Source organism: Larus michahellis, unplaced genomic scaffold, assembly GCF_964199755.1.
Source record: "Larus michahellis unplaced genomic scaffold, bLarMic1.1 SCAFFOLD_52, whole genome shotgun sequence".
NCBI lineage: Eukaryota > Metazoa > Chordata > Aves > Charadriiformes > Laridae > Larus > Larus michahellis.
The window spans coordinates 1,057,034-1,082,735 of NW_027435923.1; positions in this window are offsets into that span (position 1 = coordinate 1,057,034).

A 25,702-nucleotide genomic window follows, 5' to 3' on the forward strand; every position below is an offset into this window, starting at 1 on the left:
AAGGAACATTGGGGCTTCTTCTCAGTGTCTCTGACATAGGGTTTCACTGTCCCGGGAAAGTCTCTGCTAACACCCTGCAGAGTGCAGTGCCCAATATACAGAAACGTCTTGCGGTATCTCCTACAGGGAAAGTGCCAGGAGGGAATTGTGGAGCTTGTTCTCAGTGTCTCTGAGAATTGCTCTGATTATCCGTGTGACCTCTTTGCTAAGACTCTCCAGAGAGCCGTCCTCAAAACCAACACACATCTTGACATATCTCCCACATTGATCGCAGTGTCTCCAGGAACGGCATTCAAGGAGCCAGGAACTTTTCTCCCTACACTGTCCATTGAGTTGTCCTCAAAACCAATATACATCCTGCTATATCTCCCACATGGAAAGTGCCAGGAGGGAAAAGTGGGGATTATGCTTAGACTTTCTCGGAACTGCTTCAAATCAACTAGATATCTTTGTGCTGTAAATCTCCCAACAGCCAAACGCAAAAGCAGCAAACATCTCGCTGTATGTCCCACATTGAAAGTGCCAAGAGAGTAATGTAGAGCTTGCTCTCCCTGTCTTTGAGTACTGTTTTCACTGTCCCAGTTACCTCTTTGCTAACATTCTCTTCAGAGCTGCAGTGAAACCAGGAACCATGTGGAGAAGGCACCCACACTGAAGATGCCTGGAAGGAACGTTGGGGCTTCTTCTCAGTGTCTCTGACATAGGGTTTCACTGTCCCGGGAAAGTCTCTGCTAACACCCTGCAGGGCGCTGTGCCCAATATACAGAAACAACTTGCGGTATCTCCTACAGGGAAAGTGCCAGGAGGGAATTGTCGATCTTGTTCTCAGTGTCTCTGAGAATTGCTCTGATTATCCCTGTGACCTCTTTGCTAAGACTCTCCAGAGAGCCGTCCTCAAAACAAACACACATCTTGACATATCTCCCACATTGATCGCAGTGTCTCCAGGAACGGCATTCAAGGAGCCAGGACCTTTTCTCCCTACACTGTCCATTGAGTTGTCCTCAAAACCAATATACATCCTGCTATATCTCCCACATGGAAAGTGCCAGGAGGGAAAAGTGGGGATTATGTTTAGACTTTCTCGGAACTGCTTCAAATCAACTAGATATCTTTGTGCTGTAAATCTCCCAACAGCCAAACGCAAAAGCAGCAAACATCTTGCTGTATGTCCCACATTGAAAGTGCCAAGAGAGTAATGTAGAGCTTGCTCACCCTGTCTTTGAGTACTGTTTTCACTGTCCCGGTTACCTCTTTGCTAACATTCTCTTCAGAGCTGCAGTGAAACCAGGAACCATGTGGAGAAGGCACCCACACTGAAAGTGCCTGGAAGGAACGTTGGGGCTTCTTCTCAGTGTCTCTGACATAGGGTTTCACTGTCCCGGGAAAGTCTCTGCTAACACCGTGCAGAGCGCTGTGCCCAATATACAGAAACATCTTGCGGTATCTCCTACAGGGAAAGTGCCAGGAGGAACTGTGGAGCTTGGTCTCAGTGTCTCTGAGAATTGCTCTGATTATCCGTGTGACCTCTTTGCTAAGACTCTCCAGAGAGCCGTCCTCAAAACCAACACACATCTTGACATATCTCCCACATTGATCGCAGTGTCTCCAGGAACGGCATTCAAGGAGCCAGGAATTTTTCTGCCCACACTCTCCGGGGAGAGTTCCTTAAAGCCAATATACATCCTGCTATATCTCCCACATGGAAAATGCCAGGAGGGAGAAGTGGGGATTATGTTTAGACTTTCTCGGAACTGCTTCAAATCAACTAGATATCTTTGTGCTGTAAATCTCCCAACAGCCAAACGCAAAAGCAGCAAACATCTCGCTGTATGTCCCACATCCAAAGTGCCAAGAGAGAGCTTGCTCTCCCTGTCTTTGAGTACTGTTTTCACTGTCCCGGTTACCTCTTTGCTAACATTCTCTTCAGAGCCGCAGTGAAACCAGGAACCACGTGGAGAAAGCACCCACACTGAAAGTGCCTGGAGGGAACATTGGGGCTTCTTCTCAGTGTCTCTGACATAGGGTTTCACTGTCCCGGGAAAGTCTCTGCTAACACCCTGCAGAGCGCTGTGCCCAATATACAGAAACGTCTTGCGGTATCTCCTACAGGGAAAGTGCCAGGAGGGAATTGTCGAGCTTGTTCTCAGTGTCTCTGAGAATTGCTCTGATTATCTGTGTGACCTCTTTGCTAAGACTCTCCAGAGAGCCGTCCTCAAAACAAACACACATCTTGACATATCTCCCACATTGATCGCAGTGTCTCCAGGAACGGCATTCAAGGAGCCAGGACCTTTTCTCCCTACACTGTCCATTGAGTTGTCCTCAAAACCAATATACATCCTGCTATATCTCCCACATGGAAAGTGCCAGGAGGGAGAAGTGGGGATTATGTTTAGACTTTCTCGGAACTGCTTCAAATCAACTAGATATCTTTGTGCTGTAAATCTCCCAACAGCCAAACGCAAAAGCAGCAAACATCTCGCTGTATGTCCCACATCCAAAGTGCCAAGAGAGAGCTTGCTCTCCCTGTCTTTGAGTACTGTTTTCACTGTCCCGGTTACCTCTTGGCTAACATTCTCTTCAGAGCCGCAGTGAAACCAGGAACCACGTGGAGAAGGCACCCACACTAAAAGTGCCTGGAAGGAACGTTGGGGCTTCTTCTCAGTGTCTCTGACATAGGGTTTCACTGTCCCGGGAAAGTCTCTGCTAACACCCTGCAGAGCGCTGTGCCCAATATACAGAAACGTCTTGCGGTATCTCCTACAGGGAAAGTGCCAGGAGGGAATTGTGGAGCTTGTTCTCAGTGTCTCTGAGAATTGCTCTGATTATCCGTGTGACCTCTTTGCTAAGACTCTCCAGAGAGCCGTCCTCAAAACAAACACACATCTTGACATATCTCCCACATTGATCGCAGTGTCTCCAGGAACGGCATTCAAGGAGCCAGGAGGTTTTCTCCCTACACTGTCCATTGAGTTGTCCTCAAAACCAATATACATCCTGCTATATCTCCCACATGGAAAGTGCCAGGAGGGAGAAGTGGGGATTATGTTTAGACTTTCTCGGAACTGCTTCAAATCAACTAGATATCTTTGTGCTGTAAATCTCCCAACAGCCAAACGCAAAAGCAGCAAACATCTCGCTGTATGTCCCACATCCAAAGTGCCAAGAGAGAGCTTGCTCTCCCTGTCTTTGAGTACTGTTTTCACTGTCCCGGTTACCTCTTTGCTAACATTCTCTTCAGAGCCGCAGTGAAACCAGGAACCACGTGGAGAAAGCACCCACACTGAAAGTGCCTGGAGGGAACATTGGGGCTTCTTCTCAGTGTCTCTGACATAGGGTTTCACTGTCCCGGGAAAGTCTCTGCTAACACCCTGCAGAGCGCTGTGCCCAATATACAGAAACGTCTTGCGGTATCTCCTACAGGGAAAGTGCCAGGAGGGAATTGCGGAGCTTGTTCTCAGTGTCTCTGAGAATTGCTCTGATTATCTGTGTGACCTCTTTGCTAAGACTCTCCAGAGAGCCGTCCTCAAAACAAACACACATCTTGACATATCTCCCACATTGATCGCAGTGTCTCCAGAAACGGCATTCAAGGAGCCAGGACCTTTTCTCCCTACACTGTCCATTGAGTTGTCCTCAAAACCAATATACATCCTGCTATATCTCCCACATGGAAAGTGCCAGGAGGGAGAAGTGGGGATTATGTTTAGACTTTCTCGGAACTGCTTCAAATCAACTAGATATCTTTGTGCTGTAAATCTCCCAACAGCCAAACGCAAAAGCAGCAAACATCTCGCTGTATGTCCCACATCCAAAGTGCCAAGAGAGAGCTTGCTCTCCCTGTCTTTGAGTACTGTTTTCACTGTCCCGGTTACCTCTTTGCTAACATTCTCTTCAGAGCCGCAGTGAAACCAGGAACCACGTGGAGAAAGCACCCACACTGAAAGTGCCTGGAGGGAACATATGGGCTTCTTCTCAGTGTCTCTGACATAGGGTTTCACTGTCCCGGGAAAGTCTCTGCTAACACCGTGCAGAGCGCTGTGCCCAATATACAGAAACGTCTTGAGGTATCTCCTACAGGGAAAGTGCCAGGAGGGAATTGCGGAGCTTGTTCTCAGTGTCTCTGAGAATTGCTCTGATTATCTGTGTGACCTCTTTGCTAAGACTCTCCAGAGAGCCGTCCTCAAAACAAACACACATCTTGACATATCTCCCACATTGATCGCAGTGTCTCCAGAAACGGCATTCAAGGAGCCAGGACCTTTTCTCCCTACACTGTCCATTGAGTTGTCCTCAAAACCAATATACATCCTGCTATATCTCCCACATGGAAAGTGCCAGGAGGGAGAAGTGGGGATTATGTTTAGACTTTCTCGGAACTGCTTCAAATCAACTAGATATCTTTGTGCTGTAAATCTCCCAACAGCCAAACGCAAAAGCAGCAAACATCTCGCTGTATGTCCCACATCCAAAGTGCCAAGAGAGAGCTTGCTCTCCCTGTCTTTGAGTACTGTTTTCACTGTCCCGGTTACCTCTTTGCTAACATTCTCTTCAGAGCCGCAGTGAAACCAGGAACCACGTGGAGAAAGCACCCACACTGAAAGTGCCTGGAGGGAACATTGGGGCTTCTTCTCAGTGTCTCTGACATAGGGTTTCACTGTCCCGGGAAAGTCTCTGCTAACACCCTGCAGAGCGCTGTGCCCAATATACAGAAACGTCTTGCGGTATCTCCTACAGGGAAAGTGCCAGGAGGGAATTGCGGAGCTTGTTCTCAGTGTCTCTGAGAATTGCTCTGATTATCTGTGTGACCTCTTTGCTAAGACTCTCCAGAGAGCCGTCCTCAAAACAAACACACATCTTGACATATCTCCCACATTGATCGCAGTGTCTCCAGAAACGGCATTCAAGGAGCCAGGACCTTTTCTCCCTACACTGTCCATTGAGTTGTCCTCAAAACCAATATACATCCTGCTATATCTCCCACATGGAAAGTGCCAGGAGGGAGAAGTGGGGATTATGTTTAGACTTTCTCGGAACTGCTTCAAATCAACTAGATATCTTTGTGCTGTAAATCTCCCAACAGCCAAACGCAAAAGCAGCAAACATCTCGCTGTATGTCCCACATCCAAAGTGCCAAGAGAGAGCTTGCTCTCCCTGTCTTTGAGTACTGTTTTCACTGTCCCGGTTACCTCTTTGCTAACATTCTCTTCAGAGCCGCAGTGAAACCAGGAACCACGTGGAGAAAGCACCCACACTGAAAGTGCCTGGAGGGAACATTGGGGCTTCTTCTCAGTGTCTCTGACATAGGGTTTAACTGTCCCGGGAAAGTCTCTGCTAACACCCTGCAGAGCGCTGTGCCCAATATACAGAAACGTCTTGCGGTATCTCCTACAGGGAAAGTGCCAGGAGGGAATTGCGGAGCTTGTTCTCAGTGTCTCTGAGAATTGCTCTGATTATCTGTGTGACCTCTTTGCTAAGACTCTCCAGAGAGCCGTCCTCAAAACAAACACACATCTTGACATATCTCCCACATTGATCGCAGTGTCTCCAGAAACGGCATTCAAGGAGCCAGGACCTTTTCTCCCTACACTGTCCATTGAGTTGTCCTCAAAACCAATATACATCCTGCTATATCTCCCACATGGAAAGTGCCAGGAGGGAGAAGTGGGGATTATGTTTAGACTTTCTCGGAACTGCTTCAAATCAACTAGATATCTTTGTGCTGTAAATCTCCCAACAGCCAAACGCAAAAGCAGCAAACATCTTGCTGTATGTCCCACATTGAAAGTGCCAAGAGAGTAATGTAGAGCTTGCTCACCCTGTCTTTGAGTACTGTTTTCACTGTCCCGGTTACCTCTTTGCTAACATTCTCTTCAGAGCTGCAGTGAAACCAGGAACCATGTGGAGAAGGCACCCACACTGAAAGTGCCTGGAAGGAACGTTGGGGCTTCTTCTCAGTGTCTCTGACATAGGGTTTCACTGTCCCGGGAAAGTCTCTGCTAACACCGTGCAGAGCGCTGTGCCCAATATACAGAAACATCTTGCGGTATCTCCTACAGGGAAAGTGCCAGGAGGAACTGTGGAGCTTGGTCTCAGTGTCTCTGAGAATTGCTCTGATTATCCGTGTGACCTCTTTGCTAAGACTCTCCAGAGAGCCGTCCTCAAAACCAACACACATCTTGACATATCTCCCACATTGATCGCAGTGTCTCCAGGAACGGCATTCAAGGAGCCAGGAATTTTTCTGCCCACACTCTCCGGGGAGAGTTCCTTAAAGCCAATATACATCCTGCTATATCTCCCACATGGAAAATGCCAGGAGGGAGAAGTGGGGATTATGTTTAGACTTTCTCGGAACTGCTTCAAATCAACTAGATATCTTTGTGCTGTAAATCTCCCAACAGCCAAACGCAAAAGCAGCAAACATCTCGCTGTATGTCCCACATCCAAAGTGCCAAGAGAGAGCTTGCTCTCCCTGTCTTTGAGTACTGTTTTCACTGTCCCGGTTACCTCTTTGCTAACATTCTCTTCAGAGCCGCAGTGAAACCAGGAACCACGTGGAGAAAGCACCCACACTGAAAGTGCCTGGAGGGAACATTGGGGCTTCTTCTCAGTGTCTCTGACATAGGGTTTCACTGTCCCGGGAAAGTCTCTGCTAACACCCTGCAGAGCGCTGTGCCCAATATACAGAAACGTCTTGCGGTATCTCCTACAGGGAAAGTGCCAGGAGGGAATTGTCGAGCTTGTTCTCAGTGTCTCTGAGAATTGCTCTGATTATCTGTGTGACCTCTTTGCTAAGACTCTCCAGAGAGCCGTCCTCAAAACAAACACACATCTTGACATATCTCCCACATTGATCGCAGTGTCTCCAGGAACGGCATTCAAGGAGCCAGGACCTTTTCTCCCTACACTGTCCATTGAGTTGTCCTCAAAACCAATATACATCCTGCTATATCTCCCACATGGAAAGTGCCAGGAGGGAGAAGTGGGGATTATGTTTAGACTTTCTCGGAACTGCTTCAAATCAACTAGATATCTTTGTGCTGTAAATCTCCCAACAGCCAAACGCAAAAGCAGCAAACATCTCGCTGTATGTCCCACATCCAAAGTGCCAAGAGAGAGCTTGCTCTCCCTGTCTTTGAGTACTGTTTTCACTGTCCCGGTTACCTCTTGGCTAACATTCTCTTCAGAGCCGCAGTGAAACCAGGAACCACGTGGAGAAGGCACCCACACTAAAAGTGCCTGGAAGGAACGTTGGGGCTTCTTCTCAGTGTCTCTGACATAGGGTTTCACTGTCCCGGGAAAGTCTCTGCTAACACCCTGCAGAGCGCTGTGCCCAATATACAGAAACGTCTTGCGGTATCTCCTACAGGGAAAGTGCCAGGAGGGAATTGTGGAGCTTGTTCTCAGTGTCTCTGAGAATTGCTCTGATTATCCGTGTGACCTCTTTGCTAAGACTCTCCAGAGAGCCGTCCTCAAAACAAACACACATCTTGACATATCTCCCACATTGATCGCAGTGTCTCCAGGAACGGCATTCAAGGAGCCAGGAGGTTTTCTCCCTACACTGTCCATTGAGTTGTCCTCAAAACCAATATACATCCTGCTATATCTCCCACATGGAAAGTGCCAGGAGGGAGAAGTGGGGATTATGTTTAGACTTTCTCGGAACTGCTTCAAATCAACTAGATATCTTTGTGCTGTAAATCTCCCAACAGCCAAACGCAAAAGCAGCAAACATCTCGCTGTATGTCCCACATCCAAAGTGCCAAGAGAGAGCTTGCTCTCCCTGTCTTTGAGTACTGTTTTCACTGTCCCGGTTACCTCTTTGCTAACATTCTCTTCAGAGCCGCAGTGAAACCAGGAACCACGTGGAGAAAGCACCCACACTGAAAGTGCCTGGAGGGAACATTGGGGCTTCTTCTCAGTGTCTCTGACATAGGGTTTCACTGTCCCGGGAAAGTCTCTGCTAACACCCTGCAGAGCGCTGTGCCCAATATACAGAAACGTCTTGCGGTATCTCCTACAGGGAAAGTGCCAGGAGGGAATTGCGGAGCTTGTTCTCAGTGTCTCTGAGAATTGCTCTGATTATCTGTGTGACCTCTTTGCTAAGACTCTCCAGAGAGCCGTCCTCAAAACAAACACACATCTTGACATATCTCCCACATTGATCGCAGTGTCTCCAGAAACGGCATTCAAGGAGCCAGGACCTTTTCTCCCTACACTGTCCATTGAGTTGTCCTCAAAACCAATATACATCCTGCTATATCTCCCACATGGAAAGTGCCAGGAGGGAGAAGTGGGGATTATGTTTAGACTTTCTCGGAACTGCTTCAAATCAACTAGATATCTTTGTGCTGTAAATCTCCCAACAGCCAAACGCAAAAGCAGCAAACATCTCGCTGTATGTCCCACATCCAAAGTGCCAAGAGAGAGCTTGCTCTCCCTGTCTTTGAGTACTGTTTTCACTGTCCCGGTTACCTCTTTGCTAACATTCTCTTCAGAGCTGCAGTGAAACCAGGAACCACGTGGAGAAAGCACCCACACTGAAAGTGCCTGGAGGGAACATATGGGCTTCTTCTCAGTGTCTCTGACATAGGGTTTCACTGTCCCGGGAAAGTCTCTGCTAACACCGTGCAGAGCGCTGTGCCCAATATACAGAAACGTCTTGAGGTATCTCCTACAGGGAAAGTGCCAGGAGGGAATTGCGGAGCTTGTTCTCAGTGTCTCTGAGAATTGCTCTGATTATCTGTGTGACCTCTTTGCTAAGACTCTCCAGAGAGCCGTCCTCAAAACAAACACACATCTTGACATATCTCCCACATTGATCGCAGTGTCTCCAGAAACGGCATTCAAGGAGCCAGGACCTTTTCTCCCTACACTGTCCATTGAGTTGTCCTCAAAACCAATATACATCCTGCTATATCTCCCACATGGAAAGTGCCAGGAGGGAGAAGTGGGGATTATGTTTAGACTTTCTCGGAACTGCTTCAAATCAACTAGATATCTTTGTGCTGTAAATCTCCCAACAGCCAAACGCAAAAGCAGCAAACATCTCGCTGTATGTCCCACATCCAAAGTGCCAAGAGAGAGCTTGCTCTCCCTGTCTTTGAGTACTGTTTTCACTGTCCCGGTTACCTCTTTGCTAACATTCTCTTCAGAGCCGCAGTGAAACCAGGAACCACGTGGAGAAAGCACCCACACTGAAAGTGCCTGGAGGGAACATTGGGGCTTCTTCTCAGTGTCTCTGACATAGGGTTTCACTGTCCCGGGAAAGTCTCTGCTAACACCCTGCAGAGCGCTGTGCCCAATATACAGAAACGTCTTGCGGTATCTCCTACAGGGAAAGTGCCAGGAGGGAATTGCGGAGCTTGTTCTCAGTGTCTCTGAGAATTGCTCTGATTATCTGTGTGACCTCTTTGCTAAGACTCTCCAGAGAGCCGTCCTCAAAACAAACACACATCTTGACATATCTCCCACATTGATCGCAGTGTCTCCAGAAACGGCATTCAAGGAGCCAGGACCTTTTCTCCCTACACTGTCCATTGAGTTGTCCTCAAAACCAATATACATCCTGCTATATCTCCCACATGGAAAGTGCCAGGAGGGAGAAGTGGGGATTATGTTTAGACTTTCTCGGAACTGCTTCAAATCAACTAGATATCTTTGTGCTGTAAATCTCCCAACAGCCAAACGCAAAAGCAGCAAACATCTCGCTGTATGTCCCACATCCAAAGTGCCAAGAGAGAGCTTGCTCTCCCTGTCTTTGAGTACTGTTTTCACTGTCCCGGTTACCTCTTTGCTAACATTCTCTTCAGAGCCGCAGTGAAACCAGGAACCACGTGGAGAAAGCACCCACACTGAAAGTGCCTGGAGGGAACATTGGGGCTTCTTCTCAGTGTCTCTGACATAGGGTTTAACTGTCCCGGGAAAGTCTCTGCTAACACCCTGCAGAGCGCTGTGCCCAATATACAGAAACGTCTTGCGGTATCTCCTACAGGGAAAGTGCCAGGAGGGAATTGCGGAGCTTGTTCTCAGTGTCTCTGAGAATTGCTCTGATTATCTGTGTGACCTCTTTGCTAAGACTCTCCAGAGAGCCGTCCTCAAAACAAACACACATCTTGACATATCTCCCACATTGATCGCAGTGTCTCCAGAAACGGCATTCAAGGAGCCAGGACCTTTTCTCCCTACACTGTCCATTGAGTTGTCCTCAAAACCAATATACATCCTGCTATATCTCCCACATGGAAAGTGCCAGGAGGGAGAAGTGGGGATTATGTTTAGACTTTCTCGGAACTGCTTCAAATCAACTAGATATCTTTGTGCTGTAAATCTCCCAACAGCCAAACGCAAAAGCAGCAAACATCTCGCTGTATGTCCCACATCCAAAGTGCCAAGAGAGAGCTTGCTCTCCCTGTCTTTGAGTACTGTTTTCACTGTCCCGGTTACCTCTTTGCTAACATTCTCTTCAGAGCCGCAGTGAAACCAGGAACCACGTGGAGAAAGCACCCACACTGAAAGTGCCTGGAGGGAACATTGGGGCTTCTTCTCAGTGTCTCTGACATAGGGTTTCACTGTCCCGGGAAAGTCTCTGCTAACACCCTGCAGAGCGCTGTGCCCAATATACAGAAACGTCTTGCGGTATCTCCTACAGGGAAAGTGCCAGGAGGGAATTGCGGAGCTTGTTCTCAGTGTCTCTGAGAATTGCTCTGATTATCTGTGTGACCTCTTTGCTAAGACTCTCCAGAGAGCCGTCCTCAAAACAAACACACATCTTGACATATCTCCCACATTGATCGCAGTGTCTCCAGAAACGGCATTCAAGGAGCCAGGACCTTTTCTCCCTACACTGTCCATTGAGTTGTCCTCAAAACCAATATACATCCTGCTATATCTCCCACATGGAAAGTGCCAGGAGGGAGAAGTGGGGATTATGTTTAGACTTTCTCGGAACTGCTTCAAATCAACTAGATATCTTTGTGCTGTAAATCTCCCAACAGCCAAACGCAAAAGCAGCAAACATCTCGCTGTATGTCCCACATCCAAAGTGCCAAGAGAGAGCTTGCTCTCCCTGACTTTGAGTACTGTTTTCACTGTCCCGGTTACCTCTTTGCTAACATTCTCTTCAGAGCCGCAGTGAAACCAGGAACCACGTGGAGAAAGCACCCACACTAAAAGTGCCTGGAGGGAACATTGGGGCTTCTTCTCAGTGTCTCTGACATAGGGTTTCACTGTCCCGGGAAAGTCTCTGCTAACACCGTGCAGAGCGCTGTGCCCAATATACAGAAACATCTTGCGGTATCTCCTACAGGGAAAGTGCCAGGAGGAATTGTGGAGCTTGTTCTCAGTGTCTCTGAGAATTGCTCTGATTATCTGTGTGACCTCTTTGCTAAGACTCTCCAGAGAGCCGTCCTCAAAACAAACACACATCTTGACATATCTCCCACATTGATCGCAGTGTCTCCAGAAACGGCATTCAAGGAGCCAGGACCTTTTCTCCCTACACTGTCCATTGAGTTGTCCTCAAAACCAATATACATCCTGCTATATCTCCCACATGGAAAGTGCCAGGAGGGAAAAGTGAGGATTATGCTTAGACTTTCTCGGAACTGCTTCAAATCAACTAGATATCTTTGTGCTGTAAATCTCCCAACAGCCAAACGCAAAAGCAGCAAACATCTCGCTGTATGTCCCACATCCAAAGTGCCAAGAGAGTAATGTAGAGCTTGCTCTCCCTGTCTTTGAGTACTGTTTTCACTGTCCCGGTTACCTCTTTGCTAACATTCTCTTCAGAGCTGCAGTGAAACCAGGAACCATGTGGAGAAGGCACCCACACTGAAAATGACTGGAAGGAACATTGGGGCTTCTTCTCAGTGTCTCTGACATAGGGTTTCACTGTCCCGGGATAGTCTCTGCTAACACCCTGCAGAGTGCAGTGCCCAATATACAGAAACGTCTTGCGGTATCTCCTACAGGGAAAGTGCCAGGAGGGAATTGTCGAGCTTGTTCTCAGTGTCTCTGAGAATTGCTCTGATTATCCCTGTGACCTCTTTGCTAAGATTCTCCAGAGAGCCGTCCTCAAAACCAACACACATCTTGACATATCTCCCACATTGATCGCAGTGTCTCCAGGAACGGCATTCAAGGAGCCAGGAATTTTTCTGCCCACACTCTCCGGGGACAGTTCCTTAAAACCAATATACATCCTGCTATATCTCCCACATGGAAAGTGCCTGGAGGGAGAAGTGGGGATTATGTTTAGACTTTCTCGGAACTGCTTCAAATCAACTAGATATCTTTGTGCTGTAAATCTCCCAACAGCCAAACGCAAAAGCAGCAAACATCTCGCTGTATGTCCCACATCCAAAGTGCCAAGAGAGAGCTTGCTCTCCCTGTCTTTGAGTACTGTTTTCACTGTCCCGGTTACCTCTTTGCTAACATACTCTTCAGAGCTGCAGTGAAACCAGGAACCATGTGGAGAAGGCACCCACACTGAAAATGACTGGAAGGAACATTGGGGCTTCTTCTCAGTGTCTCTGACATAGGGTTTCACTGTCCCGGGAAAGTCTCTGCTAACACCGTGCAGAGTGCAGTGCCCAATATACAGAAACGTCTTGTGGTATCTCCTACAGGGAAAGTGCCAGGAGGGAATTGTCGATCTTGTTCTCAGTGTCTCTGAGAATTGCTCTGATTATCCCTGTGACCTCTTGTCCTGGTTCCGGTGGGGATAGGGTTAACTTTTCCTGGTATTCCATGCCATGTGAGCCACGCCCACCCTGAGCTGCCGGGGGAGGGGGCAGGAAGTTGCTGCTTAAAAGCGGGCTGGGGCGTCCCGGGTCCGGCGGTCGGCGAGCGGCGGGGAGCGGCGGTTCCGTAATCGCGTTTGTATATTCCCCTGTCCGTGTTGCTGTTGTTGTTTGCCTGTTCCCTTTGCTGTTCTGTTAAACTGCCTTTGTCCCAACCCAAGAGTCTTGCCTTTTCTTACGATCCTTCCTGTGTTAGGAAGGCACGTGCGAGCGGCACGTGGTTCTTTGTTGCCATCTGAGGCTAAACCACGACAGTCCTTTTTGGCGCCCAACGTGGGGCTTGAAGGGTTGACATAACGACAGAATCCAACTAGAACGTGGAAAAAACGGTTTTGGTTTTTTTTTCTCTTGTATGCATTTATTTTATTAGGTAAGTAGTCACTGGTCATCATGTTGCTTGGTTTGTTCTCATGGCTGTGTTACATAAATTCCTATATGGCTTATGTACTCCCTGCGATGCTGTTTACCATGTCTGGAAGAGGGATGAGGATTATCATTCTGCTGTCCTGTGCGATATCTGTTTACGATATGATAACATCACTGTTCAGACGGTTATTTTGGGGTGTTTATGTGGTTTTGTTGTCCTGTCCGTACATTGGACACCGTCTCTCAGAATTTGTTAATAGTTTCCCCAGCCCTTTTGCCTCCCTTTTCTCCTTCGGGTCAGGTATGACAGCTTTTGAGAATCTTGAATATCCTTGGGATACTCAAACTAGTGTGTTCCTAGTGTTATGTCTCCTGAATACGTTCCAGGTCTTGTTTAGGGTTAAGCAACTATTTAAGACTACCACCCGGAGATCTGCTCCGAGGCTGGATAGTCAGGGGTGGCATGGCATGTGGGAGAGCATGGGCAGGTACCTAGAGAACTACTCGCCTCCAATGGTCTGGGACTTCACCCCTGAACAATTACAGGACCCTGATAAAGTGGTAGAATATTTGAAGGGAAAATGTTGTGGCTATTCTAGAGAGGCACAACTCACCGCACTGTGCTGGGCCCTGGCCAGTATCTACCAGGCACTGCTCAGAATTATGCAGCACCCTCAAGGGGAAGAGATGGAAACCAGACCGGCGGCCCCTGCGGCTGCTGCAGCCCCTGCGGCGGCCCCTGCGGCGGCCCCTGCGGCTGCTGCAGCCCCTGCGGCGGCCCCTGCGGCGGCCCCTGCGGCGGCCCCTGCGGCTGCTGCAGCCCCTGCGGCGGCCCCTGCGGCGGCCCCTGCGGCTGCTGCAGCCCCTGCTGCAGCCCCTGCGGCGGCCCCTGCCGCTGCTGCAGCCCCTGCCGCTGCTGCAGCCCCTGCGGCGGCCCCTGTGACGGACACTGCGGCTACTGCAACCCCTGCGACAGACACTGCGGCTACTGCAACCCCCGTGGTAGCCACTGCCACTGAACCAGAGAACCAACCCGTGCCGGTATCAGTTGCCCCCATCCAGAAGAAGAAGTACACAAAGAAATCAGTTCGCTTAGTAAGAGATGATGATGAACCAGGGCCATCACGAGAGCAGGAGGAAGAGGCAGAACCAGAGATAATTACTCGATCCCTATCCTTGAGTGAGCTGCGGGATATGCGAAAAGATTTCAGCCGACTTTCAGGCGAGCACATTGTCACCTGGCTGCTCCGGTGCTGGGATAATGGGGCCAGTAGCCTGGAATTAGAGGGTAGGGAGGCCAGGCAGCTGGGATCCCTGTCTAGGGAAGGCGGCATTGACAAGGCGATTGGGAAAAAGACCCAAGCCCTCAGCCTCTGGAAACGACTCCTGTTAGGCGTGAGGGAGAGGTACCCCTTCAGTGAGGATGTTGTATGTCAGCCAAGCAAGTGGACTACCATGGAAAGAGGTATCCAGTACCTGAGAGAATTAGCCATGCGGGAGATGATTTATTATGACTTGGACAATGCCGACTTACCCACAGACCCTGATGAGGTGCGATGCACAAGGCCCATGTGGCGGAAGTTTGTACGGAGCGCACCATCGTCATATGCCAACTCCCTGGCAGTAATGGAATGGAAAGGTGAAGAGGGACCAACGGTGGATGAGGTAGCTGGCCGGCTCCGGCGATATGAAGAAAGTCTCTCTTCCCCCCTTGTCTCAGCTGTGGAGAAACTGTCGCGGAAGGTCCAGCAACTTGAAGAGAATATGTTCTACTCCCCACCTGCACGGGCCAGTATCTCAGCTATTAGAAGCAGGCATTTCCCCACTCAAGAGAGAGAGTACAGAGGGTACACACCACGAGGCACCCTGTGGTTCTACCTGCGGGACCACGGAGAGGACATGAGGAAGTGGGATGGACGACCTACTTCGATCCTGCGGACACGGGTACAGGAGTTGCAAGGAAGGACAACCACAAAAGGGGATCCCTCCAGGAAAAGTGCCGCCCCAGTTTCCAGTGGGCCGTTCCCCAGACAAAGCAGAAGGCCTGATCTTGCTTCTGATCCTCTTGAAGGAACTTCCAAGTCATTTATGCAAGAAGTGAGTAATGGATACTATGACGAGTATTAGGGGGGCCCTGCCTCCGGCCAGGTGGAGGAAAGGGACAACCGGGTTTATTGGACGGTGTGGATTCGATGGCCTGGCACATCAGACCCACAGGAGTATAAGGCTCTAGTGGACACGGGTGCGCAGTGTACTTTAATACCATCAAGCTATAGAGGGGCAGAACCCATTTGTATTTCTGGGGTGACAGGGGGATCCCAAGAGTTGACTGTACTGGAGGCAGAAGTGAGCCTAACTGGGAATGAGTGGCAAAAGCATCCCATTGTGACTGGCCCAGAGGCTCCATGCATCCTTGGTATAGATTACCTCAGGAGAGGGTATTTTAAGGACCCAAAAGGGTACCGCTGGGCCTTTGGCATAGCTGCTTTGGAGACAGAGGAAGTTAAACAGTTGTCTGCCTTGCCTGGTCTCTCGGAGGATTCTTCTGTTGTGGGGTTGTTGAGGGTCAAAGAACAACAGGTGCCGATTGCTACCACAACGGTGCATCGGCGGCAGTATCGCACTAACCGAGACTCTCTGATTCCCATCCATGAGCTGATTCGTCAACTAGAGGTTCAAGGAGTGATCAGCAAGACTCGCTCACCCTTTAACAGTCCCATATGGCCGGTGCGAAAATCTAATGGAGAGTGGAGGTTAACTGTAGACTATCGTGGTCTGAATGAAGTCACGCCACCGCTGAGTGCTGCCGTGCCGGACATGCTAGAACTCCAGTACGAACTGGAGTCCAAGGCAGCCAAGTAGTATGCCACGATTGATATAGCGAACGCATTCTTCTCAATCCCTTTGGCAGCAGAGTGCCGGCCACAGTTTGCTTTCACTTGGAGGGGCGTCCAATACACCTGGAATCGACTGCCCCAGGGGTGGAAACACAGCCCCACCATTTGCCATGGACTGATCCAGACTGCACTGGAACAGGGTGAAGCTCCAGAACATCTGCAGTACATTGATGACATTATTGTATGGGGAAACACAGCAGAAGAAGTTTTTGAGAAAGGGAGTAAAATAGTCCAAATCCTTCTGAAAGCTGGTTTTGCTATAAAGCGAAGTAAGGTCAAGGGACCTGCGCAGGAGATCCAGTTTTTAGGAATAAAATGGCAAGATGGACGCCGTCAGATTCCAATGGATGTGATCAACAAAATAGTAGCTATGTCTCCACCAACTAGTAAAAAGGAAACACAGGCTTTCTTAGGTATTGTGGGTTTTTGGAGAATGCATATCCCAGATTACAGTCAAATTGTAAGCCCTCTGTATCAAGTAACCCGGAAGAAGAATGATTTTAAATGGGGTCCTGAGCAACGACAAGCTTTTGAACAAATCAAACAGGAAATAGTCCATGCAGTGGCCCTGGGGCCAGTCCGGGCAGGACAAGATGTTAAAAATGTGCTCTATACCGCAGCCGGGGAGAACGGCCCTACCTGGAGCCTCTGGCAGAAAGCACCAGGGGAGACTCGAGGTCGACCCCTAGGGTTTTGGAGTCGTGGATACAGAGGATCCGAAGCCCGCTACACTCCAACAGAAAAAGAGATATTGGCAGCATATGAAGGGGTTCGAGCTGCTTCGGAAGTAGTTGGTACAGAAGCACAGCTCCTCTTAGCACCTCGACTGCCGGTGCTGGGTTGGATGTTCAAAGAAAGGGTCCCCACCACACATCATGCAACCGATGCTACATGGAGTAAGTGGATTGCACTGATCACGCAGCGAACTCGAATGGGAAACCCCAGTCGCCCAGGAATTCTGGAAGTGATCATGGACTGGCCAGAAGGCAAGGATTTCGGAATGTCACCAGAGGAGGAGGTGACGCGTGCAGAAGAGGCCCCACCATATAATAAACTGCCAGAAAATGAGAAGAAATATGCCCTGTTCACTGATGGGTCCTGCCGTATTGTGGGAAAGCATCGAAAGTGGAAGGCTGCTGTGTGGAGTCCTACACGACGGGTTGCAGAAGCCAGTGAGGGACAGGGTGAATCGAGCCAGTTTGCAGAGGTGAAGGCTATTCAGCTGGCTTTGGACATTGCTGAGCGAGAAAAATGGCCAGTACTTTATCTCTACACTGACTCATGGATGGTGGCAAATGCTCTGTGGGGGTGGTTACAGCAGTGGAAGCAGGGCAACTGGCAGCGCAGAGGCAAACCCATCTGGGCTGCTGAACTGTGGAAAGATATTGCTGCCCGGATAGAGAATCTGGTTGTGAAAGTACGCCATGTAGACGCCCATGTACCGAAGAATCGGGCCACAGAGGAACATCAGAACAACCAGCAGGTGGATCAGGCCGCCAGGATTGAAGTGGCTCAAGTGGATCTGGACTGGCAACGTAAGGGTGAACTATTCATAGCTCGGTGGGCCCATGACTCCTCAGGCCATCAAGGGAGAGATGCGACATATAGATGGGCTCGTGACCGAGGGGTGGACTTGACCATGGACACTATTGCACAGGTCATCCATGAATGTGAGACATGCGCTGCGATCAAACAAGCCAAGCGTTTGAAGCCTCTTTGGTATGGAGGGCGATGGCTGAAATACAAATATGGGGAGGCCTGGCAGATTGATTATATCACACTGCCACAAACCCGTCAAGGCAAGCGCTATGTGCTCACAATGGTGGAAGCAACCACCGGATGGCTGGAAACATACCCTGTGCCCCATGCCACTGCCCGGAACACTATCCTGGGCCTTGAAAAGCAAGTCCTGTGGCGACATGGTACCCCAGAGAGAATTGAGTCGGACAACGGGACTCATTTCCGAAACAGCCTCATAGACACCTGGGCCAAAGAGCATGGTATCGAGTGGGTGTATCACATCCCCTATCACGCACCAGCCTCTGGGAAGATAGAACGATACAATGGACTGTTAAAAACTACACTGAGAGCAATGGGTGGTGGGACTTTCAAACACTGGGATACTCATTTAGCAAAAGCTACCTGGCTAGTTAACACCAGGGGATCTAACAATCGGGCTGGCCCTGCCCAATCAAAACTTCCACGTACTGTAGAAGGGGATAAAGTCCCCGTAGTGCATATGAAGAATATGCTAGGGAAGACAGTCTGGGTTAGTCCTGCCTCAGGCAAAGGCAAACCCATCCGTGGGATTGCTTTTGCCCAAGGACCTGGGTGCACTTGGTGGGTGATGCGGCAGGATGGGGAAGTCCGATGTGTACCTCATGGGGATCTGATTTTGGGCGAGAATAGCCAATGAATCAGATTGTGTGCTGTTAATTGATAAGTAACACTGTCACTGTATGTCCTCATTGCTATAATTGATATCAGTTGTACTACAAGTAAGGCACAGGGATGATGGGATAAGAACTGATCTCAGCAGCTGGCGCCCAGCAGTTTCCTCAAGATCTACATCTTCAGCCCACGGACTGCGTGCATGAGCCACACCAGGTGCACCAGTCACAAGCTCCGAAAAATACAGCATGCAACAGACCAGCACCACCCAGCATCTCACCTGCCCCGAGAGACTGTTCTAACAAATGGAGCCCAAAGCCGTGGATTAAAAGAACTCAACGGACACTTTGGAGGGATGACCCATAAACTAAGGGCATCATATGTGTGTATATATATATATATATAACAGGGGAAAGTGGTGGCAATTCATTGGAACCTGCTGGGCATGGCATAGATGGTATGGAATAAGGGGTGGATAATGTCCTGGTTCCGGTGGGGATAGGGTTAACTTTTCCTGGTATTCCATGCCATGTGAGCCACGCCCACCCTGAGCTGCCGGGGGAGGGGGCAGGAAGTTGCTGCTTAAAAGCGGGCTGGGGCGTCCCGGGTCCGGCCGGTCGGCGAGCGGCGGGGAGCGGCGGTTCCGTAATCGCGTTTGTATATTCCCCTGTCCGTGTTGCTGTTGTTGTTTGCCTGTTCCCTTTGCTGTTCTGTTAAACTGCCTTTGTCCCAACCCAAGAGTCTTGCCTTTTCTTACGATCCTTCCTGTGTTAGGAAGGCACGTGCGAGCGGCACGTGGTTCTTTGTTGCCATCTGAGGCTAAACCACGACACCTCTTTGCTAAGACTCTCCAGAGAGCCGTCCTCAAAACCAACACACATCTTGACATATCTCCCACATTGATCGCAGTGTCTCCAGGAACGGCATTCAAGGAGCCAGGACCTTTTCTCCCTACACTGTCCATTGAGTTGTCCTCAAAACCAATATACATCCTGCTATATCTCCCACATGGAAAGTGCCAGGAGGGAGAAGTGGGGATTATGCTTAGACTTTCTCGGAACTGCTTCAAATCAACTAGATATCTTTGTGCTGTAAATCTCCCAACAGCCAAACGCAAAAGCAGCAAACATCTCGCTGTATGTCCCACATTGAAAGTGCCAAGAGAGTAATGTAGAGCTTGCTCTCCCTGTCTTTGAGTACTGTTTTCACTGTCCCGGTTACCTCTTTGCTAACATTCTCTTCAGAGCTGCAGTGAAACCAGGAACCACGTGGAGAAGGCACCCACACTGAAGATGCCTGGAAGGAACGTTGGGGCTTCTTCTCAGTGTCTCTGACATAGGGTTTCACTGTCCCGGGAAAGTCTCTGCTAACACCCTGCAGAGCGCTGTGCCCAATATACAGAAACATCTTGCGGTATCTCCTACAGGGAAAGTGCCAGGAGGGAATTGTGGAGCTTGTTCTCAGTGTCTCTGAGAATTGCTCTGATTATCCGTGTGACCTCTTTGCTAAGACTCTCCAGAGAGACGTCCTCAAAACAAACACACATCTTGACATATCTCCCACATTGATCGCAGTGTCTCCAGGAACGGCATTCAAGGAGCCAGGAACTTTTCTCCCTACACTGTCCATTGAGTTGTCCTCAAAACCAATATACATCCTGCTATATCTCCCACATGGAAAGTGCCAGGAGGGAGAAGTGGGGATTATGTTGAGACTTTCTCAGAACTGCTTCAAATCAACTAGATATCTTTGTGCTGTAAATCTCCCAACAGCCAAACGCAAAAGCAGCAAACATCTCGCTGTATGTCCCACATCCAAAGTGCCAAGAGAGTAATGTAGAGCTTGCTCTCCCTGTCTTTGAGTACTGTTTTCACTGTCCCAGTTACCTCTTTGCTAACATTCTCTTCAGAGCTGCAGTGAAACCAGGAACCATGTGGAGAAGGCACCCACACTGAAGATGCCTGGAAGGAACGTTGGGGCTTCTTCTCAGTGTCTCTGACATAGGGTTTCACTGTCCCGGGAAAGTCTCTGCTAACACCCTGCAGGGCGCTGTGCCCAATATACAGAAACGTCTTGCGGTATCTCCTACAGGGAAAGTGCCAGGAGGAATTGTGGAGCTTGTTCTCAGTGTCTCTGAGAATTGCTCTGATTATCCGTGTGACCTCTTTGCTAAGACTCTCCAGAGAGCCGTCCTCAAAACCAACACACATCTTGACATATCTCCCACATTGATCGCAGTGTCTCCAGGAACGGCATTCAAGGAGCCAGGAGGTTTTCTCCCTACACTGTCCATTGAGTTGTCCTCAAAACCAATATACATCCTGCTATATCTCCCACATGGAAAGTGCCAGGAGGGAAAAGTGGGGATTATGCTTAGACTTTCTCGGAACTGCTTCAAATCAACTAGATATCTTTGTGCTGTAAATCTCCCAACAGCCAAACGCAAAAGCAGCAAACATCTCGCTGTATGTCCCACATTGAAAGTGCCAAGAGAGTAATGTAGAGCTTGCTCACCCTGTCTTTGAGTACTGTTTTCACTGTCCCGGTTACCTCTTTGCTAACATTCTCTTCAGAGCTGCAGTGAAACCAGGAACCATGTGGAGAAGGCACCCACACTGAAAATGCCTGGAAGGAACGGTGGGGCTTCTTCTCAGTGTCTCTGACATAGGGTTTCACTGTCCCGGGAAAGTCTCTGCTAACACCGTGCAGAGCGCTGTGCCCAATATACAGAAACGTCTTGCGGTATCTCCTACAGGGAAAGTGCCAGGAGGAATTGTGGAGCTTGTTCTCAGTGTCTCTGAGAATTGCTCTGATTATCTGTGTGACCTCTTTGCTAAGACTCTCCAGAGAGCCGTCCTCAAAACCAACACACATCTTGACATATCTCCCACATTGATCGCAGTGTCTCCAGGAACGGCATTCAAGGAGCCAGGAATTTTTCTGCCCACACTCTCCGGGGAGAGTTCCTTAAAACCAATATACATCCTGCTATATCTCCCACATGGAAAATGCCAGGAGGGAGAAGTGGGGATTATGTTTAGACTTTCTCGGAACTGCTTCAAATCAACTAGATATCTTTGTGCTGTAAATCTCCCAACAGCCAAACGCAAAAGCAGCAAACATCTCGCTGTATGTCCCACATCCAAAGTGCCAAGAGAGTAATGTAGAGCTTGCTCACCCTGTCTTTGAGTACTGTTTTCACTGTCCCGGTTACCTCTTTGCTAACATTCTCTTCAGAGCTGCAGTGAAACCAGGAACCACGTGGAGAAGGCACCCACACTAAAAGTGCCTGGAAGGAACGTTGGGGCTTCTTCTCACTGTCTCTGACATAGGGTTTCACTGTCCCGGGAAAGTCTCTGCTAACACCCTGCAGAGCGCTGTGCCCAATATACAGAAACGTCTTGCGGTATCTCCTACAGGGAAAGTGCCAGGAGGGAATTGTCGATCTTGTTCTCAGTGTCTCTGAGAATTGCTCTGATTATCTGTGTGACCTCTTTGCTAAGACTCTCCAGAGAGCCGTCCTCAAAACAAACACACATCTTGACATATCTCCCACATTGATCGCAGTGTCTCCAGGAACGGCATTCAAGGAGCCAGGACCTTTTCTCCCTACACTGTCCATTGAGTTGTCCTCAAAACCAATATACATCCTGCTATATCTCCCACATGGAAAGTGCCAGGAGGGAAAAGTGGGGATTATGTTTAGACTTTCTCGGAACTGCTTCAAATCAACGAGATATCTTTGTGCTGTAAATCTCCCAACAGCCAAACGCAAAAGCAGCAAACATCTCGCTGTATGTCCCACATCCAAAGTGCCAAGAGAGAGCTTGCTCTCCCTGTCTTTGAGTACTGTTTTCACTGTCCCGGTTACCTCTTTGCTAACATTCTCTTCAGAGCTGCAGTGAAACCAGGAACCACGTGGAGAAAGCACCCACACTGAAAGTGCCTGGAGGGAACATTGGGGCTTCTTCTCAGTGTCTCTGACATAGGGTTTCACTGTCCCGGGAAAGTCTCTGCTAACACCGTGCAGAGCGCTGTGCCCAATATACAGAAACGTGTTGCGGTATCTCCTACAGGGAAAGTGCCAGGAGGGAATTGCGGAGCTTGTTCTCAGTGTCTCTGAGAATTGCTCTGATTATCTGTGTGACCTCTTTGCTAAGACTCTCCAGAGAGCCGTCCTCAAAACAAACACACATCTTGACATATCTCCCACATTGATCGCAGTGTCTCCAGAAACGGCATTCAAGGAGCCAGGAACTTTTCTCCCTACACTGTCCATTGAGTTGTCCTCAAAACCAATATACATCCTGCTATATCTCCCACATGGAAAGTGCCAGGAGGGAGAAGTGGGGATTATGTTGAGACTTTCTCAGAACTGCTTCAAATCAACTAGATATCTTTGTGCTGTAAATCTCCCAACAGCCAAACGCAAAAGCAGCAAACATCTCGCTGTATGTCCCACATTGAAAGTGCCAAGAGAGTAATGTAGAGCTTGCTCTCCCTGTCTTTGAGTACTGTTTTCACTGTCCCAGTTACCTCTTTGCTAACATTCTCTTCAGAGCTGCAGTGAAACCAGGAACCATGTGGAGAAGGCACCCACACTGAAGATGCCTGGAAGGAACGTTGGGGCTTCTTCTCAGTGTCTCTGACATAGGGTTTCACTGTCCCGGGAAAGTCTCTGCTAACACCCTGCAGGGCGCTGTGCCCAATATACAGAAACATCTTGCGGTATCTCCTACAGGGAAAGTGCCAGGAGGAATTGTGGAGCTTGTTCTCAGTGTCTCTGAGAATTGCTCTGATTATCCGTGTGACCTCTTTGCTAAGACTCTCCAGAGAGCCGTCCTCAAAACCAACACACATCTTGACATATCTCCCACATTGATCGCAGTGTCTCCAGGAACGGCATTCAAGGAGCCAGGAGGTTTTCTCCCTACACTGTCCATTGAGTTGTCCTCAAAACCAATATACATCCTGCTATATCTCCCACATGGAAAGTGCCAGGAGGGAAAAGTGGGGATTATGCTTAGACTTTCTCGGAACTGCTTCAAATCAACTAGATATCTTTGTGCTGTAAATCTCCCAACAGCCAAACGCAAAAGCAGCAAACATCTCGCTGTATGTCCCACATCCAAAGTGCCAAGAGAGTAATGTAGAGCTTGCTCTCCCTGTCTTTGAGTACTGTTTTCACTGTCCCGGTTACCTCTTTGCTAACATTCTCTTCAGAGCTGCAGTGAAACCAGGAACCACGTGGAGAAGGCACCCACACTAAAAGTGCCTGGAAGGAACGTTGGGGCTTCTTCTCACTGTCTCTGACATAGGGTTTCACTGTCCCGGGAAAGTCTCTGCTAACACCCTGCAGAGCGCTGTGCCCAATATACAGAAACGTCTTGCGGTATCTCCTACAGGGAAAGTGCCAGGAGGGAATTGCGGAGCTTGTTCTCAGTGTCTCTGAGAATTGCTCTGATTATCCGTGTGACCTCTTTGCTAAGACTCTCCAGAGAGCCGTCCTCAAAACCAACACACATCTTGACATATCTCCCACATTGATCGCAGTGTCTCCAGGAACGGCATTCAAGGAGCCAGGAATTTTTCTGCCCACACTGTCCATAGAGTTGTCCTCAAAACCAATATACATCCTACTATATCTCCCACATGGAAAGTGCCAGGAGGGAAAAGTGCGGATTATGCTTAGACTTTCTCAGAACTGCTTCAAATCAACTAGATATCTTTGTGCTGTAAATCTCCCAACAGCCAAACGTAAAAGCAGCAAACATCTCGCTGTATGTCCCACATCCAAAGTGCCAAGAGAGTAATGTAGAGCTTGCTCTCCCTGTCTTTGAGTACTGTTTTCACTGTCCCAGTTACCTCTTTGCTAACATTCTCTTCAGAGCTGCAGTGAAACCAGGAACCATGTGGAGAAGGCACCCACACTGAAGATGCCTGGAAGGAACGTTGGGGCTTCTTCTCACTGTCTCTGACATAGGGTTTCACTGTCCCGGGAAAGTCTCTGCTAACACCCTGCAGAGCGCTGTGCCCAATATACAGAAACAACTTGCGGTATCTCCTACAGGGAAAGTGCCAGGAGGGAATTGTCGATCTTGTTCTCAGTGTCTCTGAGAATTGCTCTGATTATCCCTGTGACCTCTTTGCTAAGACTCTCCAGAGAGCCGTCCTCAAAACAAACACACATCTTGACATATCTCCCACATTGATCGCAGTGTCTCCAGGAACGGCATTCAAGGAGCCAGGACCTTTTCTCCCTACACTGTCCATTGAGTTGTCCTCAAAACCAATATACATCCTGCTATATCTCCCACATGGAAAGTGCCAGGAGGGAAAAGTGGGGATTATGTTTAGACTTTCTCGGAACTGCTTCAAATCAACGAGATATCTTTGTGCTGTAAATCTCCCAACAGCCAAACGCAAAAGCAGCAAACATCTCGCTGTATGTCCCACATCCAAAGTGCCAAGAGAGTAATGTAGAGCTTGCTCACCCTGTCTTTGAGTACTGTTTTCACTGTCCCGGTTACCTCTTTGCTAACATTCTCTTCAGAGCTGCAGTGAAACCAGGAACCATGTGGAGAAGGCACCCACACTGAAAATGCCTGGAAGGAACGTTGGGGCTTCTTCTCAGTGTCTCTGACATAGGGTTTAACTGTCCCGGGAAAGTCTCTGCTAACACCCTGCAGAGCGCTGTGCCCAATATACAGAAACGTCTTGCGGTATCTCCTACAGGGAAAGTGCCAGGAGGAATTGTGGAGCTTGTTCTCAGTGTCTCTGAGAATTGCTCTGATTATCTGTGTGACCTCTTTGCTAAGACTCTCCAGAGAGCCGTCCTCAAAACCAACACACATCTTGACATATCTCCCACATTGATCGCAGTGTCTCCAGAAACGGCATTCAAGGAGCCAGGACCTTTTCTCCCTACACTGTCCATTGAGTTGTCCTCAAAACCAATATACATCCTGCTATATCTCCCACATGGAAAGTGCCAGGAGGGAAAAGTGAGGATTATGCTTAGACTTTCTCGGAACTGCTTCAAATCAACTAGATACCTTTGTGCTGTAAATCTCCCAACAGCCAAACGCAAAAGCAGCAAACATCTCGCTGTATGTCCCACATTGAAAGTGCCAAGAGAGTAATGTAGAGCTTGCTCTCCCTGTCTTTGAGTACTGTTTTCACTGTCCCGGTTACCTCTTTGCTAACATTCTCTTCAGAGCTGCAGTGAAACCAGGA